This window comes from Vicugna pacos, chromosome 7, assembly GCF_048564905.1.
Source record: "Vicugna pacos chromosome 7, VicPac4, whole genome shotgun sequence".
In the NCBI taxonomy this organism is placed as follows: Eukaryota; Metazoa; Chordata; class Mammalia; order Artiodactyla; family Camelidae; genus Vicugna; species Vicugna pacos.
This window is the reverse complement of record NC_132993.1, coordinates 31,958,882-31,969,073: the sequence shown is the minus strand read 5'-3', so window position 1 is coordinate 31,969,073 and position 10,192 is coordinate 31,958,882.

The following is a 10,192-nucleotide window of genomic DNA, read 5'->3' as shown; positions in this document are numbered from 1 at the left end:
CAATTAATTTGTGTGTGGAGGGGTGTTTGCTTGCTTGCTTTTTTATTTGGTTTTATTTTTGGTAACACATGCTGTTGACCAAACCAAATTTTAGGTTAAGAATGAAATGCTCCTTTGGTATCCTCTCATTTCTTGTGGTCTTTGGTTTCTCTTGTTTGATGGAGTTAAAAAAAAACCGTACAATGAAGGCTACAGTCAGCTAGGTGTCCATGTGGCTCTTACTCCTGTTTTTTAGTTTCCTAGGGCAGCTGTAACAAAGTACCACAAACTGGGTGCTTAAACTAACTGAAATTTATTGTCTCACGGTTCTGGACGCTAGAAGCCTGAAATTAAGGTGCCAGCAGGGCCATCCTTCCCCTGAACTCTACAGGGGAAAATCCTTCCTTGCCTCTTCTAACAGCTGGTGTTGCCAGTGGACCTTGGCTTTCCTTGGCTTGTAGACACATCACTCCAGTCTCTGCTTCTGTTGTCACATGGCCATCTTTTCCCCTAAGTATCTCTGTATTTGTGTTCCCTTCTTCTTATAGGGACACCAGTTATAACATACTAAGGGCCCAGTCTATTCTAATATGACCTCATCTTAACCAATTACATCTACAAAGACCCTGTTTCCAAATAAGTTCACATTCTGAATCCCTAAGGGTTAGGGCCTCAGCATATCATTTTGAAGGACACAGTTTAACCCATACAACTCTCAGCTGTTTTCCTCCTAAACCTTACATGTTTTGAGTGATACATTTGCATGTCAGAGGGTGAAAAGCACATTTCGGTGAAGAACAAAGTTGTAAGAGTACTTGAAGTTATGTTTGAATTTCATGGCCTCACTTACCTTCTCAATCTAATTATAGCATTCTCACTTTGTTATATTTAGAAAATTGTAGAATATTTGAAAAACGGAGTTTCCTAGTTTATGATTTACTTGATGGAGTTTTTAAAATAGCCTGAAATTGATTATTCTGGTTTACCAAGTAATTGCTAATAAATCAGCACGGCTTCCATACACCCCTAGTTTGTTCTCTTTAGATGGGCTTGAAAGTCTGATTATAAACCAAATGCCTATTATGTGCCAGTTCTGAGCAAACAGTTTTTCATACAAGCTCCCTAAAATCCCATTATGTCGGCATTATTCTATCCATTTTACATACAAGTAAGGAAAGTAATTATAGTTACACAAAGCCAACTGCCGCTTATAAAGTGTTAAATGCAGAAAACTCACCCTTTTGAATTCTTCCTGAAGCCAAGTAACTGGCTTCACTAATTTTTCCTCACTGACTTAACTGGATGTTTGGCATTATGTACAGACAGATTTAACACTTACTGTTTTATGCTTGGGCTGTGCTTATTATAGAGGGAAAAATTCACCCTCAACTTACCTTTTGGAAGATTTGCTTCTCCACTAGTCTTTTGAAAGACTAGTGAAAAAAAATCTGCTTTTTTTTTTTAAGTTAAAAGGGATATAACTTTATTTTACTTAATTGTTGAGCACACACTCAGCATTGCAACCCATTATAATGTGACAGTGCATTTGTTTACTTAGTATAACCAGTATCAAATTTAATTCAAGCTACATAAACTTTTAATTTTAGAATTAATATGACATCCTGATATTTTTAAGACGAAATCCCCAGACCTGGTCCATTTACAGGAACCTGAGGAAATGACTGACTGTTCTAATGGTAAGATTTAGCTTCTATCCATGTGATACCCTCTTTCTTCTCTCCCTGTTCCAGTCATCTCCATCCATGATTTGTCACTACATGGGAGCAAGGGGAGGTTCTGTTCATCTCTACACACTAAATGATATTCAAACTCCTCATCATGGTTTATAAGATGCTGCCTGGTCTTAACTCGGTGCCGTTGTCCCGCTTCCCTGCATACACCACATGGCCCCACCGGCCTCTTTGTGGTTAGTTCCTCAACAAGAGCACGTTCGTTCCCTTCCTGGATGCTCCACTCCAGCCATTCCCTCTGCTCTTCCATGGCTGCTCCGTCTATCACAGACCTCAGCTCAGATATGGAATACTTCTCACGGATGTCTTCCTTGCTTACTCTTTTTAAATAGATTCCATCCATGTCATTCTCTAACTTCCTGCTGCACTGTTTATTTCCTTAAGAACACCTAACACCTTTTGTTATTTGTTTGTTTACCTGTTGTTCCAGTTCCCTGTCTAGACTGTAAGCTCTGTGAATGCAGACAATATGTCTGTTTTATTGACCACAATACACCCAATTTCTGTCAGTGCCTGGCACATACTGTTTACTAAATATTTATGGAAAAAAACAAAAAGGCATTTAACACTTGGTTTCCCTTTGAACTCCTGGTGCATTCTTAATCCTATTTTTGTTTTTAGCAGTTTGCCAACTACTGTATGACAAGAGTCAAAGAAATAGCAAGGTACTGGATGTGCTACTTTTGCTGTTTGTTATGTGATTGTTTGAGTGACAACATTAAGATTTTAGGAGTTTTATAGTTGACTGACAGCACTTTTAAAGACAATATTTGACCACACACATCCATCATTATATTCTAAGAGTCACAAAAATTATTGGTCTTCTGCTTGTGTCTTACATTTTATGTGGGCAAAGTGGGAACATAAGAGGCAAAAATCAAGTTAATAGTGAACCCCAAAGCACAAATTAAAAAAAAGATGACTCTCCATCCCTTATGAAAAATAACACAAGAAATCGGGGGGGAAAGTGTAGCTATAAAAATTGTTCATACATTTCATAGATTGCTGGAGAATTTTAATGTTGATATAAGTACTACAAATTATGCTTCAATTATATATATGATATGGTTGAATTGGTGGCTACTCTCTTTATTACCATCAGTTAGAGTATCAAATTGCTTTCTTATAAACTATTAATGTGAGAGATTATTCTTTTTAAAAAAAGACCCATGCTCATTGTTGGCTATTTTTCATACCTCTTCAAAACCCAAGCCCATCCATAATGATTTATTAAGGAGGCATTCCCTACATGTTAAATACGTGAGTGGTGAGTAAATGTATGCCATTAAGTTGAGAATTGAAATATAAGTAGCGGTTGTGTAGTTGTGTGACCTTCCCTGAATCTGACCTTCACCCTGAAATACAATGCTGAGGAACAGGCACCTTGGGGATGTTTTCCAGCTTTGCAACTTATTGCCACTTAACCATTTTTCCTATAACAGGTGAATAATATTACTTCTCTCATTGAGAATCCTTCAGTCTGTGTGTGCAATACTTCATACATCATAAGCACCCAGTTAGCTGGTTATTGAAGCTAATTATCCGGCAGGCTGATAAACCAGATGGCCATTTGCTATCTCTTCCAACTCCTTCATCAAATAACTTCAAACAGCTTTTTAAAGGTCCTGTCTGGACAAGGTTCTCTAGAAACTATAGTGATATGCAAGATATAAGTAAGTTCAATAAGAGCTAATAAAATCCAAAAACATATGCCTGATTTATTCCACAGAGAACAAAATCTCCAATGACGATTAGAAAATAATAATGACAGGTCTTGTAGGAAGTTACTGATAAATGTTATGCTTTGACATTATCTAGCTACGTTCAGGTATGCAGTGGCATCTTTTGTCCATTTAGAGGGCACTTTTTTCTTTAATTTTACCTGTAGGGGTCTCTGGTGTCACAGGGCAATCTTCCTCTCTATTTAGGTTTTGATGGGTAATTACCTGCTGACAAGTAATGTATTGTCGGAATAAGGTAATACATTCTTACGATTTACTATTCAGTAAGGAATTCATTAACATAAAGATTATGACCTAGAATATACCCTTGGGAAAATTTCATGTTGATATGCTTTTATTTGGAAGGTAAGTCATTATGTTTGCTAGTGGAAAATAGTTGACAGAAACTTCATTTTTAACTTACCTCTTATTGGATATAACTGTGGGGTTCAGTCAAATGACAATGAGCCAAGAAAAGAAGTGAGTCATTCATTTAAAATTCATTAAACGGATATATCTTTGAATGTCATAAGAGGTAAGATTGTCCTAAGAAAAGTGCATTATGTAAACCTAGTTAATAAAACTAACTTTACACGTTTATTAGATAATGTTAGGAAATTCTAAACAGTAGCCTTCATTTCATTCAGCTGTTAATATATTAGAGCTAGAAGAGACGCTTTCCAGGAATTATTTAGTTGAAATGAAACCTTAACATTTCACCATAACACAATTCAATTTTTGTATTCATCTAACTAATTCCTGTGTATATGGTATTTTCCTAAGTATCAAGTGTTGATTTTTTAAAAAACAAGTTTCTAGTTGGTGAAGACTGCCTGATTAGACTTATTGTTGATTCTGCTTCTTCTCTTTGAACCAATGTTAAGATGCGGACATTGGAGATAAATTGGACTAAATCAAATATTCTCCCTTTTCTGGAACAAAAAATAATGTCAACCAGAGAGACACCTTAAATGGGAGATGTCTCCACACAACTTCTGACTGGGGAGATGTGTCGTTCACAGGCAACTCTAATTCAGCTGTGTTGGTCAGAGCACAGTCCAGGGAATTCATTGCTACTGTGTTTAGTTTTTTGTGGGGAAAGATAATAAATGTGACCAAAAGAATAAAGGATGTTTAGTAATCTTCCACTAAAGTTTAGATGAGCAATATAATCAGTTCAGAGAGTTTGTTTTTATAAACCTGATTTTCTTTTCTTTAAAGCCCAAATTGGTAGTGAGACCATTCTAAATCTGTTCAGATTACTGTGTAACTCTATGATGGTTAGGACTTGATCCATTAGGTTTTCACAAAATTAAATAGGATTTTAAAAGTTAATTTTTTAATTCCTTGGAAATTTCTTCATAACCTTTCTCTGTTTCACAATGATAGGCAAACAGTAGCTTGAAGTTGAAATGCAAGTGAATTAATTCTGAAAAAAATGTATTTGTACTAGAACTGCAAATGTTTGACAGAAATTGGAAAGTGGCTCTTAAAGAAATTCTCAGCAGGAGAACCCTAATTTGTTTTAAGATTTACTTCTAGTGGCTTCTCAGACCAACAGGACTTTGTTTGCTGTAGCATCTTAGAGTACCTGGGGACATTCAGACTTCAAATATTAAAGGATATTGTGTTTTACTCTAGTCCAGAAAACAATGTGAAAAAATGGTCACAATGTAAAAGTCACAACAAAAGTTCTCAAGTAGAAGCCTTTTAACTTGAGATAAGCTTTTCTTACCTGGAATAGATAATATATTTAGACTTTTCACATTCTTAAAAGTAATCTTTGTATAACTGTTTCTTACTCTATGGATTTGTATACTTATTTTGAGAAAAAACTTCCGCTTCCACTCTTTTTTGTGTGGTATGTCTTTTGGTTTGGAGGTAAAATATAAAAGTACACACAACAAAAATTAATATCAATTTTTTAGTTTACATAGCATTGGTGATAAAACAAATTATCCTTTTAATTTTACATATAAAGTTTGTTCTAAAAGCTGGATTTGGTAAATTTTTCAACTCACTGTTACAGGACCATAATCAATGCATAGAATTTCATATTGCCATTAATCAAATAAGTAAATATTATTTGAGCCTATATTATATACTAATCTTTGTTCAGATATAAAAGTATAAAATATGGTCTCTCTCAGTGAACATACAGTTAGTTGAGAAGAAATGCAAATGAGGTAAAAATAATAATCAGTAATACAGTATTATGTGCCAATGAATGGAAATATTAAATAAAAGTAAGAATTTACTAAGAGAGGGAAGATACTCATATCTGTGAACCACCACCATGAACAAAAATTATATGTGAAAGTATAGTCAAGAAAAGAGAATCTGTGGCTTCTAGGAGCTGATGATCATACACTTATCAGTTCAGCTCCGTTATTCTGGTGAGGAAACAGACAAACCAAATAGTAAGTGACTTGTCCAGTAACACAGAAAAAATTAATGACAGAGTGTGCTGTTAGAATTGTGAAGGTGGGATGAAACAGTGGCAGCAAGCCTGAATTGGTTTTCATGTCTATAGTAATAACCCTGCCCTCTCTTCCTCTGCTCTGTGCTCTGTTACTTAAGTGTGTTCCAAAAATGCCTTCAAACTGTCACTGACTTGTTTAAAGACCTCTTCAAGGCTCCGTGAGATACTAAAGTAAGGCTGCTTTTCTGCCCTTCCTCTCACTGGTCTTCTCTCCCTTATGCAAAGTAAATACAAACCAACCTATTCTCCAAACACATTCTGAAAATTTCTAAAACATCGTGCCTTTGTGAAGACGGTCTTTTCACCCTGTAACATCTTCCCTCTTACTTCTTCAACTGCAAGCATATCTATCCTATGTTCTGCCCAAAAACCACCTCTGGGGTCTTCCTTAATCTCTTCCAGTTGAAATTAATCTCTCCCATACTTGGCCTGTTTTACCTCTGGGGTATATATCTATTGCTCCCAAAACACTGAAAGTTCATTAAGGACTGAGACCTTCAATTTAGCATATTTGCATTATCTGCAGTACATTGAATAACTTACACATAGCCAAAGAGAAATAGCAATGACATAGCAGTTCATTAGTAATAACAATAAACATAATTAAAATAGTTAACATTTATTAGGCACTTACCCAGTGGTGGCAGGCACTATCCTAAGTGCTGTAGATGAAGTCAGAATTTGAGGCCAGGCAGTTGACTCCAGGATCCTTGTTTTTAGCAGTGTGGGCTCTGGAGTCAGCTGCTCTGGACTGAATCCTGATCCTACCACTTAATAGCTGAGTGACCTCTCTGTGCCTCAGGGCTTTATCTATAAAATGAAAATATTAATAGTGTCTAACTCATGGGTTTTTAAATCGATTAAACTAGATGATTCATGTTAAATATTTAGAGTAGTGCCAAGCACATAGCAGTGCTGGTTAGGAATTAACTGTATTTACCATAGTTTGTTCTAAGTATTTGTTGAGTTAAATTAACTCAACCCTCTTGGGTAAAACGCTTCTTACTTTCTCACCTCCTATTAAAATACTGTTCTAGCTTTAGGAACCTGCCCATAAGCACACTTCTCTGTGAAATCATTCCCAGTGACACCAGGATTATTATTTTCAGAGTTGTATGCTTATAACCTTACACAGCAGCTAACTCTAACATGTGTTACTTTAGGAAATAGTTATGATCAGCTATAGTTGCAGTAACGTGAGAAATAGCTATAGAGTTATCAACTTCTTCTCATGATAAAAAAATGATTATCTAAATTTTTATGTCTTGAATTCAAATCTTTCTACTGACTTGCCTCAATTATTGTAAAAACTGTTCTTATGGTAGGTATGATATTTTGGAAGACCTGAATGGGAATATACAAAGCAAAACTCTATACCTGGTCACAACTACAGCAGAATTATAATTTATAAATTGGAAGGAAAAAAATCTCTCAAGGTCCCCAGGTAGCATTAACATATCAAAGATGAAGTGTTTACTCAATATGCTGTTAAAATCCCAGTTTAATTCAATCTTTTCCTATACAGGAATTGTTTTGGTATCTGAGGACCCATACTCAATTTTCTAGGTCATATTAAAGCATATTTTTGATGAGGTAATCCATAAAGATGTATTTTCCTATAATGAAAAGTAAATATATACCAGGCATTTTCCCTGAATAAGATGAAAGGGATTTGACCATTGTCAGCTTGTTAGGGCAGCCATACTCCATAGTGTGGATCAGGAGACTGACACAAATAACCAGCAGTGAGGCTGCAGTGGGGTGTTCTGATGTTGCTGAACCTGGTCATGCCTTTTGAAACAGAAACATGACAGAAGTCTAAGTCAGTCATTGCCTAATGTGGTTTTTAGCACCAAAATAATTTTTCATCTCTTTTCCTAGCTATTTAATGAGAATAAACTATATAATATTAGGTGTTATTTCATATTTTAGTGGGATCATACTTTAGTGGGACCATAGCAGACACTTACCTGCTTTAACTCAGTCCTAAAATCTCATAAGATCCTATGTATGTATAAATATAAATATATATATTATATATATGTATTTAACATCTGAAATAATCATAGTGGCAAAGGTAGAAAGAAAAAAGGGAAGAGTGGGTTATAAAATGAAAGTGAAAAAGATAAAACCTAAAAATCCGAAAGCTGAGCTTTCAGATTTCTCAGTGTAATTGTGTTCCCTTACACAGGCCACTTTCAGTTTCCCTGCCACAAGTGTGAGGACTATGAGAAAAATAATATCTATTACTTCAAATGCATGTACTTGGACTTCATGACAAAGGGGATTCGATCCCACCAGTCATCCAGATATATACCTTTCAAGCTCTAGGGAATCCTTGTATCACAATGAAATAAGCATTTTATCACATGTCTAAGACCCCTTAATGATAGGTCATTTCCTTCTCTTTCAAGCATAATGATTTTCAAATATAAGCTCTACTTGTTTCAAAATCCATAAAAGGATAGGTTGTGGTGTAACTTATCATAAATATTTGAGAAATTAATTTCACACATCATCTCTGTTTGATCTAATTCTAAATTCTTATTAATTTTAAGATACTCTTAGTGCCCATCAAAGAGAATTAAAAAACAATACACTCCACCACTAACTCTTACTGCTGTTAAAACTGGCATTGATCAATTAAGCCTTCTAAACAAAGCCTTTCTTTGGAGTAAATCGGGCTGTGAGGTAATCCTTTGTACACAATATTTAAACAGAGATAGTCTGCACAGTTTACACATAATATCTTCTCTCTTCCTTTAGCATTCTGTTTAGCTAATATTCAGGGCTGAATTTTTCTTCCTCCTGACTCTCACTCCTGCCATTTCCCAGGATATGATACATACAAAATTGGAATAACTAAAAATATTTGATTATGTGACTCAAGGCGTGTTCATAATTTGAAACCATAGATTAAAGTGGTCTTTCTTTTAATGAATAAACACAAACTAAAACCTAACTTGTAACTTTAACAAGCTCTAGGCCTAAGGAAAATACAGACTTATCCTCCCTACTAAGAATAATAGCACAAAGCAACCAACTAACTTTGCAGTTGACAGAATCTGCAGTATTTCTGTTATCCCCACAGTACAGAAACCCCCAATTCTGGTGATAGTATTAAGTGAGGATCAAGAAGCCAGGTGAAGATAATGACAAACAGTGTTGAGACAGGGAGAAACAAACTCAGAGAAGGAGAGAAATAACAAACTTATTAATCAAATTTCTAAAATACATGAAGACATGAAACACCAAATACAGCTAACCAAATAAAAAATTGGCACATTCACTTCAAACTAAAGGAGTATTCCAATAAAGTGTTTGAATATCTACATTTAAGATACTCAAACTGATACATGAAAGAATAACTTTTATTTTTTTAATGGAAAGGAATTTTTTATTTAAGTATACTTGATTTACAAAATTGTGTTAGATTCAGGTGTACACAATTTTTTTAAAGAAAAAACTGAGAATGACTCAGTGTGAGAAAAATGAATTTTGTGTATTTAAATAAAAATCATGGTTAATGAAGCTTGAAAAATAATTGTATATTAGACAGAGTAGAAGAGAAAATTAGTGAATGGAAAGGTTATTGCAAGAAATGTGTTAAGGGCAGAGAGCAAAGAGAGAAAAATATAAAATTGAAACTCAAAATAACATGGTAAAAATAAATCCAAATATATTAGCTAATCAAAATACCATTAATGGCTCAAACTCCTCTATTAAAAGACAGATTATAGGTTGGAATTTTTTAAAATATAGCTATAAGTTGCTGGCAAGAGGTATGGTAAAGTGATGGGGAAAGCTGTTATGTGAACATTAACCATAAGAAAACTAGTACAATAATATTAATATCTGATGGCATGTAATTTAAGGCAAAGTATTAATAAGGATATCATATACAGTAATAAAGGAAATAATTCACTTAGAAATGGTAACAACAATGAGCTCATTTGCAACTAAGAACTAAGAGTCTTAAATATTTAAAGCAAAACTGGCACAATTAAAAGAAATGGATACTTTTATAATATTAGTAGGAGATTTCAAGTAATGATAGTAGAAGCAGACTAAATATTAGAGCATGGTTTTGAACAGCAACTAATTTTGTTTGACCTAATTTGAAGCATGACCTAATAAATATATAAAGAGCTCTGTATCCAAAAAAGAATGTATACATAGAATAATAATTACATTGACAATGTAGTAGATCACAAAGGAAGTGTTATCACATTTCAAATAATTGGCAATAGACTATATTC